The sequence below is a fragment of the Entelurus aequoreus genome, linkage group LG17 (genome assembly GCF_033978785.1).
Source record: "Entelurus aequoreus isolate RoL-2023_Sb linkage group LG17, RoL_Eaeq_v1.1, whole genome shotgun sequence".
NCBI classification, from domain to species: Eukaryota; Metazoa; Chordata; class Actinopteri; order Syngnathiformes; family Syngnathidae; genus Entelurus; species Entelurus aequoreus.
Window position 1 is genome coordinate 8,543,830 of NC_084747.1, and position 13,132 is coordinate 8,556,961.

Consider the following 13,132-nt stretch of genomic DNA (forward strand, 5'->3'; position numbering starts at 1 on the left):
ACGTGGCTTCATAGTAAAAGAGTGTGTGTACTAGACTGGCCTGCCTGTAGTCCAGACCTGTCTCCCATTGAAAATGTGTGGCGCCTAAAATAGCACAAGGGAGACCCCCGGACTGTTGAACAACTTAAGCTGTACATCAAGCAAGAATGGGAAAGAATTCCACCTGAGAAGCTTCAAAAATGTGTCTCCTCAGTTCCCAAACCTTTACTGAGTGTAGTTAAAAGGAAAGGCCATGTAACACAGTGGTGAACATGCCCTTTCCCAACTACTTTGGCACGTGTTGCAGCCATGAAATTCTAAGTTAATTATTATTTGCAAAAAAAAAATTACATTTATGAGTTTGAACATTGAATATGTTGTCTTTGTAGTGCATTCAACTGAATATGGGTTGAAAAGGATTTGCAAATCATTGTATTCCGTTTATATTTACATCTAACACAATTTCCCAACTCATATGGAAACGGGGTTTGTACTTCATCAACTAGTTTAAGTTTAAAACTACAGGGTGTATTAAGTGTTTACTTTATACAATATTCTAACAAGGCGCATACCAAGAATGCAAATGATTTACATTTTCTTTGGTAACTTTGAACTTCCCAATCAAAAGTTGACAGTAATGAAATTATTCTTGTTCTTTATGACCTCCAATCCTCTGCACGTTGATGTAGACATGTGGTCCAGTCTTCTCTTCACATCTCTTACTCTTCCCCAACATCTCTTCTTTCACATCATTATTTTCTTTACACAAGCGCTTGTTTTGCTCTTCCACTTTCTTCATTTGACTTTTGCATTCTTTCATCTCCTCTGATGTGAACTCCACTGCCTTCTTCAAGCTAACAGTCATGGCGGCTCTTTCTTTACGTTCTTCAACAAGGTCGGCTCATTTCGACTTTAAAGGGCTTAAAATAGTTTTCAAATGACCAAACTTCAAGTCACTCACCTTCATCTTTCGTCTTTATCTCCGTTGGTGATTTGCTGGAAGTTGGTGGCGCTGATTCTCTTTCATGTTCTCTTTTAGCGGACGTCGCCATCTTAGCATAGCAGTAGTCGTCCATCTTCTATCACGTCTTCAATCTTCACTTCACATATCGCTCCAAACTCAATGCACGTTTCGTAGCTTTGGAAAATACCAATTGAGATATTTGTTGCTATATTTGCTGTGAATCATATGACTTTAAGATCGTGAATTCGAAGAATCTCCGAACAACCATAGCATGCGGTCTTCGTCTTTTTGCTCCGCTTCACGTACTTTGCGCATGCGCTAGAAGCCCGCCACTTCCGTTTCCTACTCCACAGCAATGGTTTTTCAAAATAAAGGCCTTTTAATCTTGTTTTAAAACAATGGTTGACAAATGTATCTATCATCAAATAAAGGAAACTCTTTGAAAATAAAAAATATATATATACAAGCACATGCACAGACTTTTTCCATGGCTGTTGTTCAAACCAGAAAAAGGGCAAACATCGAAGGAAAAAAATCCTACATTTTAAATACTACAAGAAACACCAAAATATTTTTCAACCCACTTAGTTGTTTTAGTTAAAAACCTTTAGAAAGTCAAATGATTACTCTGAATAAAGAAGAAAAGCACTAAGAGTGTAGATCTCCACCAGGACCAATCCTATTGTTCACGTGCTACTAAATTGTGTGCCATCTCATGTGTATCGTGTGCTGCTATGACAATAAACTTCCATGAATCCTGTAAAACACCAGACAGTTAGTAATATGGTTTCACATAAAAATGTTGGTGAAACTGCTCATTTCTACCTAGCGATAGGTGGCTCTAACTGTAGTGCTAATCACTCACCAGCAGAAAGCCCTCATCACACTGCTAATCAATAACTACCATCTTAGGCACTTAACATCACTAATCACCAGTTAACAGCTATCATGCTAAATGTCAACTATCTTAAATGCAAACATGAAAACAAGACACATTAACGTCTTTCCCCATTACAAACATCATAACACAATCTAAACTTATATAAACACATTACTGTCTGAGCATATAAGATATTCAATTGTGTTACATTGCAATTTATTATATTGAAATGAGCCATGTGATTAAGATGGGCACGGTCTGACCAATCACAAGTCAGTAGGAGCTGCTTTGTTCTCGTGTTTGGAGAAAGCGGAAGAGCGATTGTCAGCCTGACATTGATGTGTCTCTGAGAACTGAACACATTTTTATAACTTATAACAAAATGTGTTTATACAGTAACCTGCTCACATGAGTCACATTACAGCAGGGGTGTCAAACTCATTTTAGCTCAGGGGCCGCATGGAGGAAAATCTATTTCCACGTGGGCGGGACGGGTAAAATCATGGTAAAATACGACTCAACAACTTCAGATTATTTTCTTTATTTTACTTTGGCCCAAAATAGAAGCACATTCGGAAAATGTACATATCACAAATAAACCTCTTGACAAAACACTTCAACTGAGTTAAACATTCTGAGGAAAATAAAATTGTGCATTTTCAAAAACACCTTGAAGAACACAATGAACTTAGACTTAATCTCAGTGTTTTACAAAGCAATTAAAGGCCTACTGAAATGAAATTTTCTTATTTAAACGGGGATAGCAGATCCAATCTATGTGTCATACTTGATCATTTCGCGATATTGCCATATTTTTGCTGAAAGGATTTAGTAGAGAACATCGACGATAAAGTTGGCAACTTTTGGTCGCTGATAAAAAAAAGCCTTGCCTGTACCGGAAGTAGCGTGACGTCACAGGAGCTAGTATTCCTCACAATTCCCCATTGTTTAAAATGGAGCGAGAGAGATTCGGACCGAGAAAGTGACGATTACCCCATTAATTTGAGCGAAGATGAAAGATTCGTGGATGAGGAACGTGAGAGTGAAAGACTAGAGTGCAGGGCAGGACGTATCTTTTTTCGCTCTGATTGCAACTTAGGTACAAGCTGGCTCATTGGATTCCACACTCTCTCCTTTTTCTATTGTGGATCACGGATTTGTATTTTAAACCACCTCTGATACTATATCCTCTTGAAAATGAGAGTCGAGAACGCAAAATGGACATTCACAGTGACTTTTATCTCCACGACAATACCTCAGTGAAGCACTTTAGCTTCGGAGCTAACATGATAGCATTGGGCTTAACTGCAGATAAAAAAAAAAGAAATAAGCCCCTGACTGGAAGGATAGACAGAAGATCAACAATACTACCAACCTCTGGACCTGTAACCACACGGTTAATGCTGTACCGCCGGATGAAGCCTAACAATGCTGTTGCTAACGACGCCATTGAAGCTAACTTAGCTACAGGACCTTGACAGAGCTATGCTAAAAACATTAGCTATTCACCTACGCCAGCCCTCATCTCCTCATCAACACCCGTGCTCACCTGCGTTCTAGTGATCGACGGCGCGACAAAGGACTTCACCCAATCATCAATGCTGTCGGCAGCCAGCGTCCGATAGCTTGTCTGCTATCCAAGTCAAAGTCCTCCTGGTTGTGTTGCTGCAGCCAGCCGCTAATACACCGATCCCACCTACAGCTTTCTTCTTTGCAGTCTTCATTGTTCATTAAACAAATTGCAAAAGATTCACCAACACAGATGTCCAGAATGCTGTGGAATTTTGCGATGAAAACAGAGCTGTTTGTATTGAGATACAATGTGTCCGAATACTTCCGCTTCAATCATTGACGTCACGCGCAAACGTCATCATACATAGACGTTTTCAACCGGAAGTTTCCCGGGAAATTTAAAATTGCACTTTATAAGTTAACCCGGCCGTATTGGCATGTGTTGCAATGTTAAGATTTCATCATTGATATATAAACTATCAGACTGTGTGGTCGGTAGTAGTGGCATTCAGTAGGCCTTTAAACTTTAAGTCACAACCCATCTAGGATTGAACAAAAAACAAAATAAAGCATGAATAAAAACTATTCTATGTATCAACTACCTCATTTGTCATTTCCACATATTAATCCTGTGCTAACTCAACAAACCATACACACTGAGGTAGAAACTATTCAAGAGTGTTGAGTTACTTCCTGTCTTCTAGACATAATGTGTATTGATAGAAAAATAAAAGCTGTGCAATGTGTGAACAATTTCAACAAAGCACAAATAAAAAGTGAAAAGACTGACAGTATTGCAGTAAATCACACACTGTTCACTTTCTTTACATTTGCACAGAAGACAATCATTTTCACAGAACTATATCAGTGTGCAGTGTCTCATGCTGCATTTTAAGTGGGGTTACTGATTGCTTATTTTACTTCTGTTTTATGTTGGGTGGAGGGGGAGGAGTCACAGCCCCGCTTTACCGTCTACCTCTTGCTTGGTATACTTGCTATGCTATTTGCTTGCCTAACAGAATTACTATTGCAACATCCAGTGGACACTTTTAGAACAGCAGTTTCTTTCATTTAAAATGCAGCGGAATTTTAATCTTTGCAAACTCATCTCACGGGCCGGATTGAACCTGTTATGCCCGAATGTCGAGGGAGGTGGGGTTTGGATTGTGGGTGTTGGGGGTTAATTGTTCATAAGTCTCTGATTTGCACATCAATCAGTCTGAGGAGTAAAAGTTGGCAGTTTGTTATGCAAACAGTTACCCAGCATCACTTATGCGTCAACGTCAGTTTTGATACATCTCAACTTTGCAGTGAAAAAGGGTGTAGTGCAGGTTTTTGAGCGTGCACAAACTTGACACATGAGGCCCCAGGTCCCTGGACTGAAGAAGGAGTAACCAAGCACTTGAAGCATCATCTATCTTACTGTTCAGGAAGGTTTCAGATACAGAGAAGACATGGGGTCATGAGTGGATAAGATTATGCTTCAACTATTCCAAGTTTGTATGAATACCTCAGATATTTGTGAAAGAAGCAGTGAGGAGGTCCTGGGTAGGGTGGATGTCACCACATATGAGCAACATACCACAAACTAAACAGCTAATTGGTTATTTTCCCTTGTGTGTTCTTATGTGTTTTACTGCGTCTGCATTATGTGGGAACCTTTTACAGCACACTAACACTAAATGGTTTTTCACTTGTGTGTGTGTTCTCATGTGTTGAGTCAAATTGCAGTTTTGAGACAATTTTATACCACAAACTGAACAATTAAATGTTTTTTTTTTACCTGTGAGTGTTCTCATGTGTTGAGTCAAATAGGTATTTCAATAAAAGTTGTTGCCACAAACTGAGCATTTATATGGTTTTTCACCTGTGTGTGTTCTCATGTGTCGCGTTAAACAGCAATTTTGAGAAAAACTTTCGCCACAAACTGAACAATTAAATGGTTTTTCACCTGTGTGTGTTCTCATGTGTTCAGTCAAACTGCAATTTCGAGAAAAGCTTTTACCACAAACTGAACAATTAAATCGTTTTTCACCTTTGTGTTCTTATGTGTTGAGTCAAAGAGGTATTTCGATAAAAGATTTTGCCACAAACTGAACAGCAAAATGTTTTTCACCTTTGTGCGTTCTCATGTGATCAGTCAAACTGCAATTTTGACAAAAGCTTTTGCCACAGACTGAACATTTATATGGTTTTTCACCTGTGTGTGTTCTCATGTGTCGACTCAAATAGCTATTTTGAGAAAAGCTTTTGCCACAAACTGAACAATAAAATGGTTTTTCACTTGTGTGTTCTCATGTGTCGACTCAAATAGCTATTTTGAGAAAAGCTTTTGCCACAAACTGAACAATTAAATGGTTTTTCACTTGTGTGTTCTCATGTGTTGAGTCAAATTGACATTTTGAGAAAAGCTTTTGCCACAAACTGAACAATTAAATGTTTTTTCACCTGTGTGTGTTTTCATGTGTTGAGTCACATGGCTATTTTGAGAAAAACTTTTGCCACAAACTGAACAATAAAATGGTTTTTCACCTGTGTGTGTTCTCATGTGTTGAGTCAAATTGACATTTTGAGAAAAGTTCTTGAAACAAACTGAACATTTAAATGGTTTTTCACCTGTGTGTGTTCTCATGTGTTTAGTCAAACTGCAATTTTGAGAAAAGCTTTTGCTACAAACTGAACAATTAAATGGTTTTTCACCTGTGTGTGTTCTCATGTGTTCAGTCAAACTGCAATTTTGAGAAAAGTTTTTGCTACAAACTGAACAATTAAATGTTTTTTCTCCTGTGTGTGTTCTCATGTGCTGAGTCAAATAGCTATTTTGAGAAAAGCTTTTTCCACAAACTGAACAATTAAAAGGTTTTTCACCCGTGTGTGTTCTCATGTGTTTAATCAAACTGCACTTAACAGAAAAGCTTTTTCCACAAACTGAACAATTAAATGGTTTTTCACCAGTGTGTGATCTCATGTGTTGAGTCAACCAGCTATTTTGAGAAAAGCTTTTGCCACAAACTGAACAATTAAAATGTTTTTCACCTGTGTGTGTTCTCGTGTGTTGAGTCAAATGGCTATTTTGAGAAAAGCTTTTTCCACAAACTAAACAATTAAATGGTTTTTCACCCGTGTGTGTTTTCATGTGTTCAGTCAAATTGCACTTAACAGAAAAGCTTTTGCCACAAACTGAACAATTAAATGGTTTTTCACCTGTGTGTGTTCTCATGTGTTGAGTCAACTTGCTATTTTGAGAAAAGCTGTTGCCACAAACTGAACAATTAAATGGTTTTTCACCTGTGTGCGTTCTCATGTGTTGAGTCAAATTGCACTTTGTAGTAAAACTTTGACCACAAACTGAGCAGCTCAAACATGTTTTACCGCTCTTCTTTGTAGAGCATTCAGAGTGTTTGTTGTCAGTGTGAGTCCTCATATCACCTTCACAGTCTGTATCGCTGCTCAAAGGTTCTTCAACCTCGTCTTCAGCCTCACTATCTGATAGTGGAGCTAAGAGGTTGTCTACTTGTGGTTTCTCTTCATCATCTTCAGTCTTCACAGAGAGAATACTCAGTGGAAACTTGGTGTAATCAGCTTCCTCTCGTCCTAGAAGACACTCTCCCTCCTGAGTGATGCAGAGTTCCTCCTCTTCCTTTTTAATGCAGGGTGGTTGTGGAGTCTCCTGCTTCAAATTGGAGCTCCCCCCTAACTGAGGGGAAACTTCTTCTGGATTACCGATCAGCTGCTGGACGTCTGCAAGACACAAACAACAAAAACACACTTTCTTGTATGTACTGTATGTGTGTGTAGTAGGGTTGTACAGTATACTGCTACTAATAAAGTATCGTGGTACTAATCAATTGAAATCGGTACTATACCACCTTTGAAAAGTACCGGTACCGTTCTTTCATCTGAATGCCACTGTGCGGCGGTGACTACAGAGCCGAGGCGCATGATGTTGAGTGTGTCAAAACGCACACAAAAAGTGCAAACAAGCAATTACATCGTGGAGAGGAACAAAGGCAACCATGTTGTGTCGGGGGTAACACTGGGTCCATAAAGCTCCGCTCTTTGGTCGGAAGGACGAGGCCGTCGATTAGTTACAGCTTGCTCACTTTATTTATTATTTCCACAGGGCACAACCGGACATCCACCATGCTATTAACACTCCTGCACATGCTACCACTACCTCTCCTTACTCGCCCACTCACTTACCCCACATACTGCCACTCTTAAAGGTGCACACACACCAACACTACTCTCACAACCGCTGCTTTAAAACACGCCTCGCCAAATGTGGTGATTAGTATTACCACTTTTGCTTCAGACTTAGGTCAACATTTAAATAACAAGCATTCAGATCTGCACAAGGAGTTTAAAGGCCTACTGAAAGCCACTACTAGCGACCACGCAGTCTGATAGTTTATACATCAATTATGAAATCTGAACATTGCAACACATGCCAATACGGCCGGGTTAACTTATAAATTGCAATTTTAAATTCCCCGCTAAACTTCCGGTTGAAAATTCCTTTGGAGGATGACGTATGCGCGCGACGTAGCCAGTAGAACACAGGTATGGCTTCCCCATTGAAGCCAATACGAAATAGCTCTGTTTTCATCTCATTATTCCACAGTATTCTGGACATCTGTGTTGGTGAATCTTTTGCAATTTGTTCATTGCATTATGGAGAAAGAAGCTGAGCAAGCAAAGAAGAAAGTTGTCGGTGCGAAGCGGAGTATTTTGCGAGGGAAGTCAGCAACACAACACAGTCGGTGTTTCATTCGTTTACATTCCCGAAAGATGCAGTCAAGATCGAAGAACTCGGACAACAGAGACTCTTACCAGGAGGACTTTGATTTGGATACACAAACGCGATACCGTGAGTACGCTTCCAAACATTTGATCGCTTGCTATAACTAGCTCGAGCTAGTAGCAAGTAGCTAGGAGCTAGCATAAAAAACACCTAGGTGTTTGTTATGCGGGATTAATTTGTGGCATATTAAATATAAGCCTGGTTGTGTTGTGGCTAATAGAGTACCGTATTTCCTTGAATAGCCGCAGGGGCGTTAATTAATTTAAAACCTCCTGTCACACCTGCGTTTACCGGAAACCGGCGGGATGGCCGTGCATGCGGTAATTATTTTAAAACCTCTTCTCACTCCGGCGTTTAAAAGGAATCCATAAAATTTAGGCGTGCGCTTTGAGTGTGATGTAAGCATACCATCATGAAAAGCACATTTAATTAACAAAAACGTTATTATGGTCTTACCTGTACTTATAAATGGAGTCCATTTGCAGCTCCTTCTGACCAAAAGCATCGATAACTTGTTTATAGAAGTCTTCCTTGTTTTCTTTCTTCAGTTTTAAAAGTCTCTGTTTCGATGGAGATATTCCTTTAATTATTACCTCCTGCTTCGATTGAAAGTCCAGTTTAGAAAACTGTTTTATTTTAGATACCTGTATGTGATCCTCCATGTTAGAAGTTCAGGCAGAGGGAAAAAATAAATCTCTTGCTGCGTGTGTTCACTTCTTCTGCAGTACAGGAAGTCGCAAGAAGGATCACTAGCGCCCTCTACCACCAGGAGGCGGGAGTGATTTAATGACTTATACAGTATTTCACACACGCAGCTACGGTATATTAATAAAACATAGCTGCTTACTGTTCTCTTTAGCATACTGTACCGGTATTCAATAGCTTGAACCTTAAATCCTACTGAAAAGCTCTTTATCTTTTTTCCTTTGTGCGATTGTAAACTACTGAAATCAGCTTCCTCCATTTTGAAAAGGAGGACAGATGCGTCACTCGTGACGTAACGAATTTGACCCGGTGGAAGTTCTAGCCATATGCTAAATATTTTTGCGAAACGAGTTTGACCCGGCGAAAATTATAGACATGCGATAATAAAATTAATATTTTGCGAAACGAATTTGATCCAGCTTCAATAATAAACCGGCGATAAGGCCAAGCATGCGTTAATTATTTTGAGAAACGAGTTTGACCCGGCAGTAATTCTAGACGTGCGAATACTATATTCCCTGCGCCAATTCAAGGAAATACGGTATATATATGTCTTGTGTTTATTTACTGTTGTAGTCATTCCCAGCTGAATATCAGGTCACCCCCGGCTCTCACAGCATCTTCCCTATCTGAATCGCTTCCACTCCCCATTAGTCCTTCACTTGCACTTTCCTCATCCACAAATCTTTCATCCTCGCTCAAATTAATGGGGAAATCGTCACTTTCTCGGTCCGAATCTCTCTCACTTCTGGCGGCCATCATTGTAAACAATAGGGAACTTTGCGGATATGTTCACCCGACTACGTCACGCTACTTCCGGTAGGGGCAAGCCTTTTTTTTATCAGATACCAAAAGTTGCGATCTTTATCGTCGTTGTTCTATACTAAATCCTTTCAGCAAAAATATGGCAATATCGCAAAATGATCAAGTATGACACATAGAATAGATCTGCTATCCCCGTTTGAATTTAAAAAAATCATTTCAGTAGGCCTTTAAATAGTGACAGGCATAATGTAGTTGTTACACCTGTCCTGCTGCTCTCTCTTTACTCGCCCGCTCACTCACTGACGTCACTCAGACAACACGTTGACATTCTCACAAACACACATACTACTCTCATAAGTTAACCAGCTCCCCTGCTGTGCACATGTAGATACGTAGACGCACACACAGCTGCTTAGTTTGATGCCAAATATTAGCGCAGTTAAAACTGCCCAATTAGCAGTCAACTAATGACTTACAGCATTACTACCTTGAGCACGCCTGATCTCGTCCGATCTCGGAAGGTAAGGAGGGTCGGGCCTGGTTAGTACTTGGATGGGAGACAGCCTGGGAATACCAGGTGCTGTAAGCTTGAGCACGGCAACGGTCTGTAGGAACCTGCTGCCACAAGTTGCAACCACCGAAGACAGCAATAACTTGACTCGGTGAAAGAAACAACGTGAGTATGTCTCCCTGCTCTTCGTGCACCGTTCTCATGGATAGGTTGGCCCTACTAGAGGACCTTGTCCGCCAACTAGAGCAGAGTCATTTCGTAACTTTAGACGTGGCGGACACTAGCTGTAGCGAGCTGACTAGCCCAGTTTGTAGCAGCCCTAAGCGGCCTACAAGCAAAGGTGAACCGGTTGAGACGCGTAATAGATTCAGCCCTTTAGCTAGTCCTACACCCCAGGCTACCGGGCGCCCTTAGTCATAGGGGTCTCCATCGCCCGAAACAAACAGCTTAGCAAACCAGCCATAATTAAGTGTATTCCCAGAGTCAGAGCACCTGACATTGAAGCTAATCTTCGGAAGCTAACTCGCAGCAGGCCTAGTAAACTTGTACCACAGGCCAATTGCACCACTATAGCTACGCAAACGTAGTTGTACACGTTGGCTCCAATGACACTAGGATGAGCCAGTCAGAGATTACAAAGAGGAACATAGCTAGGACTTGTAATCTTGCTAGAAAGATGTCAGGTATCGAGTACTTGTCTCTGGCCTCCTGCCTGCGAGAGGCAATGATGAGAGTTATAGCAGATTAGTCTCGCTTAACAAGCGGCTGGCTAGTTTTTGTAGAGAACGTTCACTGATAATTGGCCGTCTTTCTGGGGGAAACCGGGCTTGCTGATGAGGGACGGCCTTCACCCTAACCGGGAAGGCACCATCACTCTATCTAGAAACATAGATTACTGGTTAAGTCACACTTGACTAACTACACCTAAGCAAGCTCGGACACAGGCAATTACAGTGTCTGTTAAACCGAGTAAGGAGTCAGTTAAGCTAGAACTAACCAGCGCCAGGCTGGAAAATTCCTGCCCACGGAGCATTTCTCGTAGATGTATACACAACTCGCAATGTTTGTTCTGTAGTGACTGTACCAGACGTGAACATGCATTCTACTGAGGTGGCAAATAATGATGTGTTCAATCTATCGCAGCACCAAGCAAACAATCTGAAAATCCCCATCATATCAATAATATATTATTCAAATTATTTAAGGCGCACTGCACAAAACAAGCATAGACTCTATTGCCCCTCTCAAGCTGAAAAAGCCCAAACCCAAGACTACGGCTTGGCTCAACGAGACCACCAGAGCAGAGAGGAGAGCATGGAGACAGGCGGAGCGGAGGTGGAAGAAAGATGTCCTGCAGGTCTCTCTTGAGATACTGAGGGACAGACAGAAGAGCTACCACAGGGTGGTTAAAGCTGAGAGAGACAAGTTATTTGCCAGTCTCATTGCCAATGCTCCAAACTCCAGAATTATATTCAGAATCATCAATTCTGTTGTTTGCCCTCCCACCACTGTTATCCAGGATGCATCGCCTACAAAGTGTGATGAGTTTCTGTTGTTTTTCTCAGATAAAGTAAACACCATCAGAAGTAACATCCACCTTGCACCCGGGACTTAGCTGTTACTCTGAGATGCTCATCCACTTTCTCCATGTTCAGCTACATCTCTATTTCATCCCTCTCTAAGATGGCCGCCGCCTTGAGACCAGCCACATCCCCTCAGGACCCCGTCCCTGCCCTCCTCCTTAAGGAGGTTTTTGATGCAGTAGGTCCCCACATACTGTCCATCGTCAACTGCTCCTTGGCCACAGGTATAGTCCCATCATGCCTAAAAGAAGCAGTGGTCCAACCCCTTCTTAAGAAAGCCAACCTAGATCCCACTCACCCCAGCAACTACAGACCCATCTCAAAATTACCATTTCTGTCTAAACTGTTAGAAAAGGCCGTCCCCAGCCCGCTGCAGCCGTATCTCCAACACAACAAGATACTGGAGAAATTTCGGTCCAGATTTAGGGCCGACCACAGCACCGAGTCCGCCCTCTTGAAGGTGTTAAACAACCTTCTCCTCATCACTGACTCTGAGAAATGTGCTGCACTGGTTTTCCTGGACCTCAGTGCAACGTTCGATACTATAGACCATACTGATCTCCTGGACTGCCTCCAACATGGGGTTGGCATCACTAACACAGCCCTGTCCTGGTTTACGTCCTACCTCAACAACAGAACCTTATCTGTGAACATAGCCAACCGTACCTCCCACTGTGCCAACCTCACCTGTGGGGTCCCTCAGGGCTCAATACTGGGTCCCATCCTGTTCTCCATCTACATGCTCCCCCTTAGCCAAGTCATTCATCGCCATAAAATTGTCTTTCACTGCTACGCTGACAATACTCAAATCTATCATCCACTAAAGACAGACGATCCCTCTGGGCTGGACCTTTTGAAAGACTGCTTGCGGGACATAAAGGAGTGGATGTCACAAAGCTTCCTGCAGCTCAATGACACCAAGAGTGAAATTCTTCTGTTCAGCAACTCCACCTCGGTCAGTCAGATCAGAAAGAATTTGGGAAGTTTGGCCACTCTTGAAATCCCCACGTCAAAAACCTTGGGGTCATATTCGACCCAGACCTCAACTTTGATAAGCAAGTGAAATTTGTGGTGAAATCCTGTTTTTTCCAACTGCGCACAATAGCCAAGATCAAGTATTTCCTCTCCCCCAGTGACCTACGGAGGGTCGTGTTGATGCTCATCTTCTCCAGACTGGACTATTGCAATGCCCTCTATGCTGGGGTCACCGACAAGACCATCTATAGCATGCAGCTAGTACAAAATGCAGCTGCCAGGCTGGTGACAGGCACAAAAATGAGGGACCACATTTCTCCCATCCTCTCCTCCCTTCACTGGCTGCCAGTGAAGCGCAGAGTGAAATTTAAGATCCTCACGTATGTATCCAAAGCGCTCAATGGTCTCGCCCCAGCTTACATCAAAGATCTCCTGGACCAACCTACCAGCTCCA

The 13,132-nt window shown here is 41.7% G+C and overlaps 2 pseudogenes; one reads left to right on the forward strand and one right to left on the reverse strand.

The window, feature by feature from the left end:
* Nucleotides 1–4,497: 4,497 nt before the first annotated feature.
* The window catches only part of LOC133632089 (zinc finger protein Xfin-like), a 30,224-nt pseudogene continuing 21,589 nt past the window's right edge, over nt 4,498–13,132 (reverse strand).
* Nucleotides 10,080–10,198, forward strand: LOC133632998 (5S ribosomal RNA; annotated as a pseudogene).